Raw genomic sequence first — 19591 nt, forward strand, 5'->3', positions numbered from 1 at the left:
AAGCTTGAGAGTTAAGAAAGCAAAAGTGTTTTTAAAGAATAGCAAGTAGCTCCATCTGATTGGTTGATATGGGGGCAATAGGAGATGAGGCGGGGGATCCCTGGGTGGCTCAGCAGTTTGGCACCTGCCTTCAGCCCAGGGCATGATCTTGGAGTCCCGGGATCAAGTTCGGGAATCGAGTCCCACATCAGGCTCCTTGGATGGAGCCTGCTTCGCACTCTGCCTGTGTCTCTGCCTCTCTCTCACTCTCTCTCTCATGAATAATGAATAAAATCTTAAAAAAAAAAAAAAGGAGATGAGGCTAGAAAAAGGATTGGGGCTCAGGTTGATGAGTACATACTTAATAGGCAATGGGGAGCCACTGAATGTTTCTGAACAGGGGAGTTTCATAGCCAGAACTAGGTTTGGCTGCAGAATGTATGGTGGATTGGAATGGGGGTGATGGGAGAAGACCAGTGCTATTGTCTTGGCCAAGGAAGAGGGTGGTGACAGCTGGCAGGCCAAAGAAAGCATGAATTGGCACATGTGGTCGAGGGAGGTGTGTTAGACACACCCTTGGCCAAGGGCAGGTGTGGCAGTGGTGCCCATCCAGGTCCAATTGAGTGGCTGGGAACCCACAGCAGGGCTCTCCCTTTGCAGGCCTGGGCTTGGGATGCAGTCCCTCTGGGCATCGCATCATCAGTGCCATCTTTGTGCCAAGAAAGACATAAACGAAAAGTAGATAAATGGGGCACCAGCCTCCTTTAGTCCTGAGAAGCCAGGGCACCTGGTATCCCCAGGGTGCACAAGCTCTTTGATGGCCCCAAAAACAGGTTCCAGAAGACTCATTTGGAAGGGAAAAGGGAGGCAGGCTCCTTTTGGGTTTTCATCTAGATTTTTGAAGAGCAAAGCAGACTGGTGAGAGCTGCCTGTCTGAGGCGTGTTTTATCTTAACCTTTCCATGTAATCCTGAAAGCCCACCTAATCAATTGAAGATCATAAAATATTAGACTTAATGCTGCAAAGTGCTGCTTTTTAATTCACATAACAAGCTCCTAAATAATTCAAATAGCAAACAGACCCTGCAAGTCAATGGTGGGAGGCTGCTTGGATCAGCAGGAGAGTGTCAACACATGCCACATTTCCCGGATCGACTCCATTTCAAGAACCCTATTAAGTTAATTGCCGGTTTCTGACAGCAGAGAGCATGCTGGGAGCACAGCAAGCTTTATTAGCCTCCGTGGCATCTGGAGACATCAGCCATTTTGCCCCTACTTGCAGGCACTGGGAGCAGCATGGAAAAAAAGTAAATCGAATTATGAGACAATAAATGCTTTTTGGCAGCACATGGGCATCAGATCCATTGGTGGATCCCAAAGAGCTCGAGTGTCAGTTGTTGGCCTGTTAAATTCTTTACAGCAACACCGTCCCTATATTGCAGAAGTCTCAGGATGGAGCGGTGACCTCCTTTGGCACCGCGTGGTTGACACGGGTAAATGACAATGCCAGCGAGGGTTCCCCACCTCCTAAAGACACGGCCCGGGAAGCAGAGTCTCTAGAATGGGAGAGTTGGGTGAACGTTTGGAGCACCCCCCCCCCAGGCATCCCAAATATTCAATGTTACATGTTGGCAAGCAGATCTGCCTGGGTTTGGAGCCTCAGGAGGCACCCATGGGGCTCCGGAGTTGGTCAGGGGAGACCTGTGAAGTCGGGGGGCCCGGTCATCTGCCCATCTGGAGGTTCCCAAGAGGGCCCTGTTCCACGGCTGTGTGTCTCCCCTTGGCAGCCCAGGTATCTACTGACCGCGGAGTGGGGCGGTGCATCCCCCCGGCAGCTGGGAGATCTACCGGCAGGTTCCATTCTGCAGAGTGGGGCTCTGATCTCTCCAGGGCCTACCTTTGACGCGTGAGCACACACCGGCAAGGAGAGATTCTGGGACTGTCCCAAGGTCACACACACAGCCAGCCGCTGCCAGCAGATTCTAGGGTGACATTTTGTTCTTTTCCCTGGCATGATGCTGCTTCTCTTTCAGGTGTGATGGTGTGAGGGTGACAGCCTAGGTAAGATCAAGATTAGTATCCTGGTTCAACCATTGCCCGTCAGTATGACCTCAATTTGAGCAAAATGTGTAACTTTACTGTCCGCCGACCATACTGGCAAAATGAGGACAGGAGTGCTTGCCTGATGGGATTCTTCTGGAAAGGACGGAATTAGTGACGGATGTTAACCATGTGGTTAAGGCCTCAAGCTTGGTAGCTAACACTCGGCCTGATTTCCTTCTCATCATCTCCGCATAACTCATATGAACAAGACTCAGATGAGCAAGGTTATTTGCATTTCTAGATGATTCTTTTACAGAGAATCTTCCAGTTTATTGGGTTCACATATCTGAATTTTTTTCATCAAGGTTGCATAAAGGGATGCAAACTACTCTCTCAAATCTCTTCTTACCCCGTCCTCAGATCTAGCCTTGGGGGCTGCAGAAATGATGCTTCTTCCTGCATCTGGTCTCCAAAATGGTACAATTGGAAAGAAATTCCAAGAATAGCTGGCAGGGGTGAGGATGCTGGAGGAAAACCAGCAACGAGTACAAATAGTGCAGGTGACTGGCTGTTTCGATCCTGGTTCTCTAGTCTTTCTATGTCATCAAATTGCTGCACTCTGATGCTAGAAGAGGTCTCAGACATGGAAGCTGGCATCCTCATTTCATGGGTGGGGAAACTGAGGCTCAGAAGGAGGCAGCGACTCACCTGAAGTCATCCAGCTAGTTAGCGGTGAAGCCAGTGACAAGAGCTGGGTCTCCTCCTTCCTGGTTCTGTCTTCTTTCTAGTTTTCGAATAGCTGGGAGTGACTTTTGTGGCATTAGAGCAGATTTCACTCCACCTGGGAAGCATGGACCACTGCCATTGGGCCAGAGTCTTGCTCCCTCCTGCACTTCCAGAAAGAAATGTACAAAAAAAAAAAAAAAGAAAAAAAGAAAAGAAAAGAAAGAAAGAGGATGTGCCTTTGCCCCAAAACCTCTTTCTGAAAATGTCAGTTCATAACTCATCTATAGTAATAACGGCTACGGCTATCATTTCTTTTCTAAAAAATATTTTATTCATTTATTCATGAGAGACACACAGAGAGAGGTAGAGACACAGGCAGAGGGAGAAGCAGGCTCCATGCGGGAAGCCCGATGTGGGACTTGATCCCAGGACCCCGGGATCATGACCTGAGCTGAAGGTAGACACTCAACCAAGCCTCCCAGGTGCCCCAACAGCTATCACTTCTGAAGGCTGATTTCCAGGCACTTTGTTGACCTTTTCTACACAATGCTTTGGGGTTAGGTGTTACTGTGACTCTCATTTTTCTGAGGAGGAAACTGAGGCCCAGAGGTGAAGTAGCTTCACCAAAGTTACACAGCTGGTAGGTCAAAGGTAGGGCTTGAACCAGAGTTCATTCCGACTTAGGCTCTTTTCCTGTGGCAGCCCGCCCCCCGTAAGACTCTGGCTTAAGCTAGGGGGCTCCGGAAAGTGACACAGGGAGAGATGGAACCTGGGGTCCAGCACTAGCCAAATTTGGTAGACACTAGACAGGAGGTGCTGTTGGACCCTCATCCTGCACCATGATGTTCCGTCCCCTTCCTCCCCACCTTGCACCTATGTCTCCTGCCAAGGACAGATTGGTAGCCAGGAACCCAGGGCTCCTCTTTCACACACCCACAAGCCTCTAGTAACTAAGTATACTTATTAGGATTAGGGTCAGCTGTACCTAACATAAAACTCATAGAACAATGGCTTAAATGCATAAAGGTTCTCCCACCCCCCCACCCACCCCCCCCCGCCGCCGATGTACAAGAAGTCTGAGTAGGCTGGTGTGGTAGCTTCATGATCATCTGGGGCCTAGGCTCTGACTCTTCCCGTGCTTTGCCATTCCCCACATTTGGCTTCTGTCCTCAGTGTTTCAAAATGCCTGCTGCAGCTCCAGCCATCATGTCCACAATCCACAATTTTCAGAATTCCTTTTATGAGTTTCTCTTGCCTCAGTGGCCAGAACTTAGTCACGTGGCCACATCAGGCTGTAAGAGAGGCTGGGAATCAGATTCTGTAACCAGGCCCATCACTACCTCAAGACTATAGTGCTTGCGAGTGTGGGAGAATGGGTACCGGGGAAGCAGCAGGCCGACTGTGCCCCAGCACGATTCTGTGCCACCTCCCCTGCCTGCCAAAGTGCTGATGAGGGAGGAAGGTGGCATTTTGAATTAGACGAAACACGAGTTATCTTTGGTGAGAATTTTACAACACTCTGAGATAATTGGAAATGCCCTGGGATGCCACAGGCCTAGGGTTGGACCCACTGTGCTTTCTGGGGCTGTTTGTTCTGGGGATGGCAACAATGATGAAATCAACAGTAATTCACGCTGTCAGCCGCTTTCATCCCACATTGTCCCTTTTTCAAAGTATGGATCGGTTTTATTTCTCTGGATTTCTTCTCCTCGTGACACATTGATCCTGTGGGTCCTCTGAGGTTGCTTGGGGGATGTGTTTCTTGCCCTGGAAGATTCTGATGACCAGTGGGCCATAGAAATAAACACAGATGCCACGGAGCCAGCTCTGCAGGTGGCAGGTCACACCAACCTCAGACCTACAGCCAGGGGGATTATGACCCCATTTTACAGATGCAAAGTGAAGACTCAGAGAGGTCCAACAACTCGCCCAAGATCACACAGTGGTGCTACGGGCCGAGTGTCTCTGTCTCCCTTCCCCTGCCCAGATTTCTATGTTGCAGCCCTAATCCCCAACGTGGTGGTGTTTGGAGGTGGGCATTTCAGGGGTAATTAGGCCATGAGGGTGCAGCTCCCATGATGGGATTGGTGCTGTCATAAGTGGGTAAGGGGTGCAGAGCTCTCACTCTGCCCGATGAGGACAGGGTGAGAAGGCAGCCAGCCACAATCCAGGGGAGAACCTTCAGCGGAAACCTTCGCCGGTCACACTGGCGCCTTGACCTCGGACTTCGGCCTCTAGAGCTGAAAGAAATAGATTGTCTGCTGCTCCAGCGTCCAGGCTGTGGCATCTCTGTGATGGGGCCGAACTAGGACAGCTGGTAAGTGCGAGAGGCCGAGGTGGTGCTTTCCACCGCCCTGGGGGCCCTGATGCTGGGGACATTCCCCACCTTCACCCTCAGTCCCCGGGCAGGCAATGGCTCCTGTGACCAGGGGGATGGGCCTCCCTGAGACCTGTCATCCTTGAGTTCCTTCTTGTCCTCGCCTCCCCCTCCTTCCCCCTCCTTCCTCCTCCTTCTTCCTCTTCCTTCATCCTCCTCCTTCCTCCTCCATCCTCCTCCTTCCTCCTTCTTCCTCCTCCATCCTCCTCCATCCTCCTCCCCTCAAGGTGCTCCTGTAGTCTTGGGAAGACCCCTGGCGAAGTCTAGCCCCGTCCCCCAGCCCCCTTGGGGACTGGGGGTGGGGGCAGTGACCCCTCCTTTCTGGGCCCCATGTGGCTCACTCCCTGGGGCCAGCCCCCTTCCCCCTGGAAACCATGGTACTCACCATGTCAGGCCCCACAGCAACCGCTGGCTAGGACCAAGGTGCAGAAATGGGAACAAAACAGAGGCTGTCCTGGTCCCCTGTCAGTGAGTGAAGCCACCAAATCAAGGACCACACCAGAAGCCCTCTTCTCCAGCCCCAAGGGGCAGGGGGAGCCGTGCGTGCAGCTGCGGCCCTGCGGCCTCCTGGGCTTCCATATACATAATCTAAATATATGCTTTGCAAATTGAAAAGCGTTCACATATAGAATGTGGCTGTGGGGAGGGAATGCTCTCTTTGAACGTGTCTCTTTAAAGACAGAATTTGCCAAGTGTTTTCCTGCCCTTAAGGAGACACTTGAACGTGGCAGCAGATGTAAAATGGAAATTGAAGTGTCTCTCCCAGGCCGCCATACGTGGATAAAACAGGACCGTCTATTCTAAGCGCTCATTAATAGCAGCTCTCCCAGGGCCCCGGCAGCAGCCAGAGGATTGTACTCATTAAAAAGGTGACGAGGTAGCGTTTTGTGCCTTCTCCGCTTGTCACGGTGTGATCCTGGCGCTCAGATGTCGCCAGCCCACCCCGGATGAGTGCCCCCGGCCTGGTGGCACCGGGGACTGTCTTCTGCAGGGTTCGGCAGCGCCTCCCACTCGTGGAGGGGGCGGGAAGCCCCTGCTGCTTATCGGGTGGGTCCGTGTCTGTTCCGAGGCAGGCCCAGGACCACAGTATCTGGAGACAGGAGCCACAGGAGAAGCTTTAGCTCATCAGCTGATCAAAAATCACTGGCGATGCCCAGCACGGCCCTTTAGATGCTGCGAAGGACCCAGGGGCTCCGGCGTGGTCTGGGGCAGGGGGGCTGGGGAGGGGCTGGGGTCTTCAGAGAGGTCTGGAAGGGACCAGACCCTTGTGATCGAAGGCCCTGGCTGACAGCCACCCCTGGGTGTCGCACAGCCCAGCAGCGGCCACTTGCACAAGGGCCACTGGTTTGTTTTAGAAGAAGGGGGTTCTTGGCTCATTTTTTACCCCTACTTCTTATTTGCTCTTTGTTTCGGGATCCCACAGTCAGGACCACTGTCTGGTCCTCTTCTCCCTCTTGTGAGAGAGGAGTGACATTGGGTTGTGCCCGCAGGTACATGGGCGGGGACTCTGAACAGTCCTGGAAACTGCCTTTCCACCCTAAAACCTCAGGTGGAGGCAGGCATCCTCATGGGCCTTTACACTCCTGCGTCTTCCAGGTCTGCATTCTTACCTGTTGTGTTGTTTCTTTGCTTTATGCTTCCCCTGCCCTTTCTGTGGCCAGCTCAGACATCACCTCCTCTCAAAGGCCTTTCTTAATATGACCGTCTCCTCCTCCCCCTCTGTTCATCGTTAGTTAGCAGTTTGGAATGACCTTGTTCACTTAGTAACTCCCTTGCTTACCTGTGCTGTCAGGGTAGGTCAGGGGCGGGGGTGGAGGCAGGAGCCTTCTTTGTCTTGTCCACTGCTACCCCTTACTCAGCACAGTGCCTGACCTGACAGGTACTTGATTAGCTGAATGGGCCAACAAACAAAGGATGCATGAGGGGTTGTCCAATCCCAAAGCCCTGCTCTTGGTCACTCCATTAAGAGCAACCCTTTGTGGATTTTTTCACTGTGACACTTAGTAGCTTCTGGGCCGTGGCCCCAGTTCTCGGGGGATTCCTTACTGAAGTGCTACAGGGCTGCCCCGTGTCACACAATAAGTCAGGGTCACCACGAGGGCGCAGATCCGAGGAGGTTGAGGTAAGATCATGCCCTCCAGTTCCTACATGGAGTGTTTTTTCTTGTTTGTTTTTACCGCGAGGTATCAATACCGTGTTGAGAAATACATTTATTTTTACTCCTCATTAGCAGGTAGAAAATGATTGTATTACTTATGAAATGCTAACCATAATTTGGGTTTAAATTAAACTACCCTTCAAAATAATGAAGCTCCATATTCATAAAGTGGGTTCGGAGTTGGAGGGGGTGGGGAGATAGGGAGAACATTCTGCAATTTTTTTTTTTTCTTATGCAGAAGTAAGACACTGGGCTCACCTCTGAGGGGACTTGAGTTGCCCTACAGATGTGCGTCTATTACAGCTTCAAGAGCAGATGAGAAATCCCAGGGAAAGGGAAATTCGGCAGCAAAATCCATTCGACTGAAGGTGAACGACACAGCACATCCCTGGTAGGGCCTGGACACCTTGGACTATGCATTTGGCTCTGGGTTTCTGAGAAGCCAAGGCAACGAGAGAAGTAAAAGCAGTGATGGGATTTGCAGGAAGTCCAAGGCCTCTGGCTTTGGAGGGAAGAAACCAAAAGGAAATAATGGGGTTAACCTTGATTCTTTTTTGGGGAAAAGAATTTCCAATAGCTCCTTAAAAGATCAAAAACTTGTCACTCATGGTTTCCAGGTACCCATCCTGCTGCTGAAATATCCCTCCCCAAATACCTGGACTGCCTAGGGGTGTGTCATGGTGTTCTGATGGCCCAGGGGTACCACTGCTCAAAATCGCCCCCAGCATCTGCCCCAGCATGTGCCCACAATTAGGGCACCCCTTCCTGGGAAAAGCGTATGATTATGCCACTGGGTGATGGAGGGCACAAGAGCAGGCTGTGATTGGGGTGAGGAAGGGCCTCGGGCTGGGGTGGGGTTGGAGGGTGAGGGTTTGGGTTTGGGGGGATGCTGAAGACAGGTGCACACTGATTTCCCAAGCATGCCCCAGTGGGGCTGGCCAGTGTGGCTGGTTGGTGGGATCATGGCCCAATCATGGCACAACTGAGCCATACTCAGACGTGACCTTGGTCTCTCCTACGCATCAGGTACCCAGAAATGTGACCGGGCCACAGAGTCCTTGGAATCTCTAGATCGCCCTGGCAATAAGATCAAAGTCTTCTCCTTCCTTGGTAGCACTTGGTGGACATGTTTTGTGTTAATCTGCACCTGATAATGACGCTCATCGCAAGTCCCTCCAGTGAGGGAATGAATTGATGATTGAATAAGTGAGTGCCACGACTACCATGGTCCACATCGGGGCCTGCCTTCAGCTGCTGTTCAGGGTCACTTCCACCAGGAAGCCCTCCCTGAGTTCTCATTCCTTCCCTTCCTTATCAAGACCCTCATAGTGCTAGATGTGTGACCAATGTGTAAATGCTTCCCTGGCTGCTAAGAATTGGAAGGTGTTTCTTGTGTTTTCTGGTGGTTCCTCATTCTAGCTGGACAATAAGCGCATTTCTTCAACACGCACTCATTCACCTCTTACCACTTTCCCCACGGTGTGCTAGACCCAAGGAATTCAAGAGTAAACTGGACAAACAAGGAGCTTATAGTCTCGTGTTGGGGTTGGCAAACTGCTGCCCATGGACTGGACCCAAGTGCCACCTGTTCTTGTAAATAAAGTTTTATTGGTGCCCAGCCATATCCTTTTGTTCATATGTGGTCTGTGGCTGCTTTTGAGCTACAGTGACAGAATGGAGTTGCTGTAACAGAGACCATATGGCCTGCAGAGCCTAAGATACTTGCTCTCTGGACCTTTCCAGAAAGGGTTGCTGACCCCAGTCTGGTGAGAAAGACCCCTAGAAAAAGATCATTCTGGCATGATGTGTGAGAGACAAGAAAGAACAGGGTAATATGATTGAGCCTGGCAGGCCTGGGGATGCATGAGTTACTGTATAAATAGGGTGGCTAGGAAAGCTGGAGATGTTATGTGAGCTGAGAGATGAAGGGTGAGAAGGCCACTATGTGAGTTACTAGGGAAGAGAGTTCCCGGGCGAGGGAACAGCATGTGCAAAGGCCTTTGATGTGTGGGGGGAATGGACAAGAGCTTGTGTGGCTGGAAATGAAGTGAGCAAGGAGAGAGTAGGACAAGGCCAATGTTGGAGAGGTAGGCAGGGGCCAGATCAGTGATTCCCAAGGGGACGATATTGCCCTTGAGTTGGTTTGGGATATTTGTAGGGGGCGTGCCATAAATTCAGGCACCAAGGATGCAAGACATCAAGCAGTGCATGGAACAATTTGACACAGTAGTGGGCTGTCCTGGGTCCTGCGTGACTTTGGGGTGCCCTCATGGATATTCGTGGAGGTGGAAAGCCGATTTCTAATGTCCTTGCCCTGGACTTAACTCTCCTATTTATATAAACTGAAGATCACTTTAGCACAGAATCAGTTATACATTGAATTGTCTAAGAATGGATCTACCATATAAATTAAGGGAAGATCACACTGTGGTTTTTTGGGAACATTACCAAGTGGTGTCCTCCATGTAAGGAAAATCATGTCACCCACGACAACATCACTTTTGGCGTTCAAGTCTCCCGAACAACACCCCTGCTGTCATGTGTGTTTGTAGCCGTGGCATTTACTGTGACTTTACACACAAAGGCATGTCCTTATGTTGATTAGTGACGTCATGCCAGGGAATCTACCTATTGAAATGCACATTGTTTTATTACAAATTACTTCCTCCTTTCCCACCTTTATATTACAGTTAAGGCATTATGTTAAGACATCAATCAATGTTTTAATGTACAGAAAAACCATACCACCTCTGAATTTTGTCTCAGGCTAGCGGAGAAGCATTACAAAATATTGCCTGATGGAAGCCTCAAGGCTGGATCCCAAAGTTTTGTGTGGATCCTGAATGTGAGTTTGGATTTTGTGGTAAGAAAAATGAGGAGCCATGGCAGGATTGTAGGAAGAGCGATGGGTTCTTTGAGGCAAGGGTGCCGATTGCACGTCCTCTTTTTCTCTTTGATCCTGCAGGCTCTCCCTCCAGCACGTGGCACACCAAGGGTGCCCAGAAGACAATCTGTAAATTAAAGTGCTACCAGCCAAAACAACCTCAGCCTGGTTGCTTAGCAGGCCTCACTCCTCCTTACAAGTGAGAATGCTCTGGCCAAGCGGGGTTAAGTGGCTTGCCTGGCCATGGAATATCTGGTAAGCGGTATCTGGTAAATACGGTGTATATATGTGTTTGGGTTGTGGTGCCTGTCTCCTCTTCCTGCCCCTGGTGGCCCTCCTGGTCTTTTCTGGCTTGTCTGTTTGCTGATCCACCCACTCACCTTGGCCACCTGCCCAGGCCCAGTCCGGCTCCCAGGCCTTCCCCCTCCTGTTACTCTGATGCCACAGGCATCACTGGGTCCCAAGAGCCAGCTTCCCAACCTTTAGACCCCAGGCCAGGATCTAAGAATATCTCCAAGAGTATTCCCCAACACCTGCAACAGATGTGCCCACAAATTACCTGGTCCCAGTGGTGGGGAGCAGGAGAGGAAAGGGCATCGATTTTCTAAAAGCATTACACACTTAATTTGCAAAGTTACATCACACGTGCATGTACAGGTCAGCTCTCTGGGAGCTTCTTTCAAGACCAGAGGCAGGTCAGTGTTTCTGAGCTCATTCTTCCCAGAGAAGACAGCATGAGGGAGGATGTGGAGGATTGTGAGGGTCAGATGCTTTCGAATATACAAGGTCAGATGGGGAGAGATGGATATTTGCAGGGCCCCCTCGCTCCAGAGATGTCATCCCACACCTTTCAAAGACCAAGTGTGCGTTTGCAGCACCCCCATCTCACAGGTGCGGAAACGACATTATGCGTCCTTTTCCGCCTTTACAAGCCATGCACGGGCCAAACGTGAGCTTGAACTCAGGTCTCTAGACTCTCACCGTGTCTTGAGACATGTGAATATGAGGTATAGAGCACATCATATGTGTATAGCATGTAGATGCACATATGCATCGAGGTATACTTTTTTTCAAGATTACTTATTTATTTATTCATGAGAGACACACGGTGAGAGGTAGAGACACAGGCAGAGGGAGAAGCAGGCTCCCTGTGGGGAGCCCCATGTGGGACTCGATCCCAGGACCCCGGAATCACAACCTGAGCCAAAGGCAGATGCTCAACCACTGAGCCACCCAGGTGTCCCAAGGAATACATTTTTTTTTTAAATTATTGGATAGATCTGGGTTCCTTATTTGATAAGAGTCACAAAAAGCTATGGAACCCATGTGGGATCACAGCCAGGAATGAATAGAGAGCTGTCCACAGAGCAAGTTTAACAGGAAGTGGTGAAAAAGAATAAAGGTTGAGTTCACTCTTCCATCCATAAAGTCCAGCTCAGTCAACTGGCAAAATAATTGTCTTGGATTTTTGTTGTTAATGGAAGGCTTTTTTGAATATTAATGTAAGGGTAGTTTCAATTGCAGAAGAGACCATCCAGAAGTATTTCGTTTCTAAAATTAGTGTTAGATACATTACAGTTCTTCCTTATGCTTTCAAATTCTACTTATCAATTATATTACCCTATTTATTCTCCTAGTAATGTTTTTCATTGTGGCATAAATATATGGTTATATATGGATATATTAGGATATATATATATATATCTCCCCAGAGAATGGGGATGATCAGAACGCAGGATAACACATTAGCGATAGATAATAGAGTCTAAATAAACATAATCAGCTTTCCTCTCTGTCTTCAGATCAAAGCTTAATATATATATAATAAAATTTACTGTTTTACTCATTTTTTGAAGTTTAACTTGATCATTTATTTGTGCAAGAAAGCTAGTTTTGATGAAGGAAAATTCAATCCTTTCCTTGTAACCATGAAGAAGCTCAAAAATCTGGAAGGCTTCATGAATTCGCACGTCATCCTTACGCAGGGACCATGCCCATCATCTCTATCATTCCAGTTTTAGTGTACGTGCAGCCAAAGCGAGCACTTTTTTAAACATTTTTCACTGTACAGTCCAATGACATTAAGTACGTTCACACTGTTGGGCCTATCTACTTTTTAAAAAACAGCACAAGAAATCTTTTCTAAAAATTCTAGCGAAGGACAAGTGGATCAAAGCCTCCCTGGAGAAAAAGCAGCCCCACGCGCCACCATGTCCACTTGGAAGCGTGTGTGCTTATCTGATAAGATGAGTATGTGGGCCAGGTGTTAGGGGCGCTGAGACTTCACCGCTTGCTACCGCAGAGATATCTCCAATCCAGGCTGCCTGCTCCTCCCTCTGTTTTTCCAAGCAATGTTTCCCCAACCAGATTTACATTTTCAAAAACCCTTCAGATAATCACAGGCCCAAGAAACTTCCACTCCTCTGAGGTTTAATTAGGAGAAACTGTCTTTCCAGTACTTCCATGAGCCCTGCTCTAAATTTCTCAGCGGAAAGAGAAGGTTCGCAGCGGATGAGTGGGCGCCAGCAGGACCTGTGAACAGCCGCCCCCTCTGTCCCCCACTCTCCCTTGCAGTGGAGATAAAGCCATGTTGCAGGTCCCTGAAATCACATCGTGAGTGTGCCCTGTATCATTAGGACCCAGAGAATGGGGATGATCGGAACGCAGGATAACACATTAGCGATAGATAATAGAGTCTAAATAAACATAATCAGCTTTCCTCTATGTCTTCAGACCAAAGCTTATCTATAAATACCCTAATGACGCCCAACCAGCCAATTACTCGTTTCTTGGAAGAGCCCCTTATTAATGGCGTTGCAGTGAGGGAAAAACATTAATTATTGGACACAGTGGGATCTTTTACGTTTCTGTCTGGTCCGGACAGCACCAATTAATGCAACAATTATTATCAACGACCGTGGCAGCATACTGAGTGCAGCCACCCCGGGCTGGCTCGATGGGGTGGGAAGAGCGCGCACACTGGGGGAACATCACCCACGCTCTTTTCATGGGGCCTGCTTCTTCGTCCCGGTGGAAGCTGCTGGAACAAAGCAGAGGGTGGCTGGAGTGTGTTGGTTTTTCTTTTTAAGCCGCGAGATAGTGTTCCTGGAGTGCCAAGTGGGGGAGAGTGGGAGGAGGAGTCAGGCGCCGGTCTGTTGTGTCAGGTTGCTAAGTGAAACCAGGCCGAAGATTGGAACGGAGAAGCCACCTTCAGAGCGTGGAGCCCCTGGCTTGGCTCCTGCCCACTCCTCCAGGCTCTTCTCTCTCACTGGTTATAATGCAGCCCCACTGCTTCTCCTTCAGATCCCCCAAGTCAGCTGTGCTCCCTCCTCCTGCCCCAGGACATTTGCACAAGCTATTCCTCATACTGGAAAGATCTTCCCCTGCCCTTTGCAAAGCTGGCTCCTTTCTGGATGCAATACAAAGGTTCCCTTTGCGGAAAGGGCTTTCTTGAGCCTGAATCCAAAATATACCCTGTCCTTAATATTAATCACTTCTTGTTTCTATTTCTTTTTTTTTTTTTTTGCATGGCGTCCATCACAAATCATGAGATATTTAACAGATATACCTTCTTATTTTATTTGTGCCTGTCTCCCTTACAATATCGCAAGCTCCATGAGGGCAGGGACTTTGTCTTTTTTTCTCCAGCATCTCTATCCAAGAGTTTTGCATTTAGGAGGTATTCAATAGATATTTGGTGAGTGGATAAATAAAACCATGCACTGTGTGGAAAGTGATCATCTCTGAGAGGATCTGTGGCAGGTGCCACACACACTAAACCAGCTATTATCTTGCAAAAATTCCCTTGGAAAACAAAACCCCAAACTGTGCTGTTCAGAGCAGTAACATCTCCTGCAGACTCTATGTCAGCTCTGCTTCTGCACTTTAAGGTGTTGGACATGCTTAAAGGGCCTTTGATGGGCTGTGCTGTAAAATATTGGGTTCTATGCTTACTCACATCATGGCCCTTTATTTGAGCTGGCTAAAGATGATCCCGCTCTGCCCACGGTACAAAACTGTTGCAGGAATGCTTTTATTTTTCTCTCCTCGGTGACAAGGAGAGGATCTCTTCTGGGAGGCATTAATTAGAGAGCACTTTGGAAAATTGGTCCAGTGAAGGACGGAAGAGCTCCCCAGAGCCTTGGTCAGAGCTCTGAGAAGTGGGCATGCCCTTGTGGCCCTTCTGGAAAAAGATCTCCAGGCTATTTGCACTAGAAGTTTCCCTTTGGAGTGTTAAAGCAGTTCGTATGTGTTATTCAAAATCAGAGCCACATTCAAGAAGCTTAGCCGACTTTCCTGAACCTCAGCAATCCGCAGCCACTAACCACATCCAGCCCCGTGCACCCCTTACCGAGATGACCTTCTTCCGAGGTGTCCTAAACCAAAGTGGAACCATGGACGCTCAGAGGCAGTCCTGGGGTGTCCTCAGCCTAGGACTGCTGTACAGATGTGGCCACGGCAAGCATTACCATCTCATTTCTTCCAAATAACCATCTCCAGGGAAATACTTAGAAATGACAGGGACACTCGAGGCATCTGTCAGGGCTGGTTTTGCTTTCATCTCCCTGAGAATGGCAATGACCTCAACTCACAATGATCTCACACGCTCTGCACGCCTCTAACACATTTGGTCTCGACCCTGCCATTGGGCTCAAGTGCGGACTGCCCAGCTCCTAGTCTGTTTGGGGACAGACAGGTTGGGAGCTGCTGGAGGGCAGCGTGTGCGACATCTCCACACCCTGCTCAGCTCCGAGCTTGCGGGTGTCCCCTTGGCCGTGTTCCATAGCTTATTTCAATGCTACGTTCTATGGACATTCTCATCTCTTCATCTGCCCCCAGAGGCCAGCCTGGGACCCCTGGAGAGCGGGAACCAGAAACTATGCATCTTTCTCTCTCTGGTACCTGGTGCAGGGCTCTAGCCCCAAAATGACTTTCAGACTTCAGAATGAGCGAATGTGTGGGCGCTCAAATGAAGCTGCCTCTATGAGGGCATTTCAAAGGCCCTTCCTTCCCCTTCCCTCCTGCCCTCCCCTGCCCAGAAGGAGCATTTGGGGTTTCTGTGTGCTTCTGGATGCCCAGCATGAAAATAAAAATGAAACATCATAGTGAGGCATTTCCAAACAACGCGTCTGGCAGATCTGAGTTCAAATTCCAGTCCTGCCACCAACCAGCAGGGGGTACTAGACATGTTCTGGAATCTTCTGGTACCTTAGTTTCCTTGTAGTAGGATACAAATTATGGTCATAGTCTCATCATGCCAGTAGGGTTTTTGACATCTGACGTTTCAGTAGAGTGTTTAGCGTGGTGTTTGGGACAAAATAAGCCTCCAATAAATGTTAGCTGCTGTGGATTACTTCTGCAATCAGTGAAGAGCTTTAGAACACAGGAGTGAGGTCTCCAAGGATGGTCAATTGACAGCTTTATACTGAGTGCCCACTGGGAGCTAAGCATTGTCCTGGGCCCCAAGGATGCAACGGTGACAAAGGCTGGTTCCGTCCCAGAGAATCCAGTGCACATTAACCAGATACACTTTCCTGCTGGCTGGAATCTCACTTCTTCTGGAGACCCCGACCCATGTCCTGCAAGGGGACACCTAATGCGGACATGAGGTGTTTGATTACCAAAGAAATGACAATGACCATGGAGTTTGGGCGGCTTCTGACGGGGCCATCGTTGGTGTTTGGGGGTGTATTTCACCACTGACTGTAGTCCCTGGATTATGCTGGACAATCATTAACCATCTTTAAATCAACCAGTGCCTGCAGCCATGTAGAAATGCCCATGGCAGGAGGCTCTAGGTCATAAATCATGGGCTTTAATGCTGATGGCCTACTGTTAGGACACTAAATCGGGATTCATATTTGGAACTACTGTTTGTTTTCTCGGTTTGTGGTATCTCATTATGTTTGGCATTTCTTTACCGAGAGATCATGACAAGGTCCTCTGATTACTACCCACTGCTCAGGAGGATGACTGTCTATTTCTCTGGGATCCCCCTGTAACCCCCCTGAGTGAAATTGTATGTACCACACATCATTGCTATCTTAACCAATCACCCCAAATACACTTTCTATATTTGGAGGAAATCAATGCAGGCATTTCATGCGATGTGGAAACAAACAGGCACAAAGGGATCTTATTTACGTAGGTCTGACGTGTAGAGCCTCTGGATGGTGCCACTTGATGTCCTTGCACTCTCAATCATCCCCCCTTCCTTCCTCCTTTCCCCATTTCCACACCCCACTCTCCCTCAAAGACATAGGGATCCTTGATTTCCTGGAAAGTCAAAGGACACAGTAGTCATTTAAGAAGCATCAAATCCTTTGCCCAAAAGCACCGTGTCTCTTCCAGTGGTTTCCATTATTGTCCAAGGCAAATGACATTTCTCTTGAATTGAGAGTCCAGGTCATTTCCCATACAACAGCATAATTTCCATACCAGTGCTCAACTGTTGAAGGTGCAGTTGGTGCTTCCAGGCCATCATGGAAAGACAGATGGAAGGCAATGTTCTTCCAGTTTTCTGGGGGCTTTTCCTGACACATAATGGTTCAGGAGTAAAACTCCTCATAGTTTGCTTAATGTGCTTTCCTTTCCCATCGCATCACCCTGCCTTCCTGCTTGCATCTCATGACATTTTGTGCAAGTTCAGTGTCGTCCTCGGCACAGTACCTATCCATGAACCTCGCATAATTGGGGTCCCTCACATAATTTGTGTACCTTATATAATTGCTCTAACCACCTGCCTTATTTAATTGGAAACCAGGAACCTTTGAGCTATCTAATGACATCATATGACTTTTATTAATTTCTGCCTATTTGCTTAGTTGCCAATTTCTAAACTTGTCCTAAATCCTGACGAGGGAGGGAGATGCTGAGTAGGCAGCTACCAACAGAGTTTGTTCAAGCAATAAATGAAATATTAAACGAAAAGAAATGAAATCAGTAATAAAAGAAACCCACGAAAATATTAGGCCACGGTACCGAAGACCTTCTCTACTGAGTCCCAACCACACTTTCCTCTACTGTGAAGATGAGAAAGTCTCCTGGGCTCCATTCGGAGCTGTGGGTAGCGTGTTGGTGGAACCAGCAGGCAGCAGGTAGGGGGACACCCTGGTGTAGCCAGTGGCTAAGAAAACAGGCCCTGAGACCGACTGCTGGCTAGCCACACGATCTGGGGTGAGTCATCTAGGTTTGCGGGGCGTCTGTTTATTCATCTATATAAAAGGAGCCAAAATTAGCCCCCGTATCATAGGGTGGTGCTGGGTTTAAATGAGATAATTCGTGTGACGCACTTAGCACAGTGCCCGGCTCATCGAGAATGCTCTATAACGGAAGGATGAGTTCTTTCTTTCTTTCTTTCTTTCTTTCTTTCTTTCTTTCTTTCTTTCTTTCTTTCTTCTTTCTTCTTTTTTTTTAAATAATTGGAGCAACTTAAAGATGGCCTGGGCTTCCTTGGGAATGGCAGAGTGAGTCTCCTGCCACTAGAAATCTTGTAAAGAAGGCAGCTGGCCTCTCAGTTTCTGGTGTAATAATCACCTGGGGACAGTGTTAAAGTTCAATCCCGATTTGAATTCTTCGTGAGAGAAGCCTGAGATTCTTCATTTCTAAGGAGTTCCAGGTAATGGTGATGTTGCTAATGACCACACTTGAGTAGTGGGGAGCTAGCTGGTTCCTTGGAGAGCTGCTGCAGAAGGCACACGATAATCCAGGGGGAGCGAGAAGCTAGACCCCTGCTGTCCTAGGGGGGTCTCCACTGGCCACGTGCATCGAGCATTTGAAATGTGGCTTAGTCCAAATTCAGGTGCACTATGGGTATAAAATACACAAAAACTCAGTATACAAGAAAAGAATGTAAAATATCTCAATATTTCTTATATTGATTACATGCTGAGGTGATAATATTTTGGATATATTAGGTATATATATATCTAATAATTAATCTCACCTGTTTCCTTTTACTTCTTGTTCTAGATGGATATTAGACTACTTAAGGATTTTATGTATTTATTTGAGAGAGGGAAAGTGTGAGAAAGAGACGCGAGTTGGGGGGAGGGAGAGGGAGAAGCGGACTCCCCGCTGAGCAGGGAGCCCGATGCGGGGCTCAATTGCAGGACCCCAGGATCATAACCTGAGCTGAAGTCAGATGCTTAACTGACTGAGCCACCCTGGATATTAGACGATTTCAAATGATGTATGTGGCTGCCCTCATATTCCTATTGGGTAGCGCAGAGCTACTTCATCGCTCAGGTCCCTTTGGAACGAGAGCACCCAGGAGACTGGTTTCTCACTAGGACTCTAAGCTGATGTGCACCCGTGTCCTTGTGTGTGTGTGTTGTGTGCATCGCCTGGGAAACACGTGTGGCCTGTTTCCTCCCGGTGCCGGAGGCCGTGAGCTGGGAGTCCCAGAGCTCCAGGGGTCTCCAGCCTCCTGTCTGCCTGGGTTGGGGCAGAAGATGAGGAAGGAGCTTATGTGTTCTTTCCCTCTCATTCTCTCAGAACTAGCAGGACACAGAAAGCTGGGCCACTACAGGGATAAACAGTCTCTACCCTGAAAATATGATTTCTTGGAACTGCCGCTCTGGAGGGAAGCAAGCTTCTACTTCAGCCCAGAACTCCTCGCTGGATTGACACATCACCACCCAAAGTAAAAGTGGCTGCGGGGGGCTGGGAGGAGGGTTGGGAGAGATGTTTCCTTTGGGAGCTGGGTGTTTAGGGACCCAGGTGGCAGAGGCCCTGGCAAAGCCCTTGAGGCAGCACCGTCTCCTGGAAGGTAGGTCATCTAGTGGATCTGGCTCAAATTCACATGAGGGTCTAGGGAACTGAGCCCTGTCTCTCTGCAAATGACAGGGCCACCAGAGCCGGGGGTTGACTCGTCACAGGCAGCGGCTAATTCAGATCCTGTGATTGAAGACTTCGAACCTCATCTCCGATCTCGCCTACCCATGCCCAGCCTCCTCTCTTAAAAAATAAATATATATTTTTTGTCATGCATGGTTTTCGCACATTTCAAAGTGAAACCGGAATCTGAGAACAGCTTGCTAATGTCATCGCCAGCTTTTCCACCTTTCCATGTTTGTCCATAATGACAGCTGGATACGAGGTTCTGACTTAGGCGTAAAACCTCGTGTGGCTTGGAAAAGCGGTTTCATTGCATAAGACCCAGCAGAGCAAAGTCAGCATCTTGAATCCAGTCCCTACCCCTTTCCAGCTGGAGACCTCCCACAAGGGATGCAAGGGATGCCTTGGGGTCCTGATCCGGAAGATAGATAGTGATGATGACAACACCTGCCTCCCACTCCAGCCAAGCTGCTGGGGGGATTACGGACTTCATATGGTGAAAAGCCGAGAGTGGTACCTAGTGGTTGGTAAGACTGAACACGTGTGACTGTTATTCTGAGCTAATGAGGGCTCCCTGCATGGCAGCC

The 19591-nt window shown here is 49.0% G+C and overlaps 1 long non-coding RNA gene and 1 other non-coding gene across 11 annotated transcripts in view; one reads left to right on the forward strand and one right to left on the reverse strand.

The window, feature by feature from the left end:
* Window positions 1–19153, forward strand: part of LOC119866598 — a 39113-nt gene extending 19960 nt beyond the window's left edge. For 7 of the 10 annotated variants that reach the window (XR_005380674.1, XR_005380673.1, XR_005380671.1 and 4 more), the window contains 2 exons: window positions 10248–10421; window positions 18663–19153. This is a non-coding gene — a long non-coding RNA (uncharacterized LOC119866598). Of the gene's footprint in view, window positions 1–7520; window positions 7674–8308; window positions 8489–10247; window positions 10422–18662 lie in introns of all 10 variants that reach the window. The other 3 variants (XR_005380669.1, XR_005380667.1, XR_005380668.1) reach the window with 2 other exon arrangements.
* LOC119866642 lies at window positions 12107–12211 on the reverse strand. The gene has a single exon (XR_005380818.1). It is a non-coding gene; the product is annotated as a U6 spliceosomal RNA (small nuclear RNA).
* Window positions 19154–19591: the final 438 nt, after the last annotated feature.

This window comes from Canis lupus, chromosome 28 (assembly GCF_011100685.1).
Source record: "Canis lupus familiaris isolate Mischka breed German Shepherd chromosome 28, alternate assembly UU_Cfam_GSD_1.0, whole genome shotgun sequence".
NCBI lineage: Eukaryota > Metazoa > Chordata > Mammalia > Carnivora > Canidae > Canis > Canis lupus.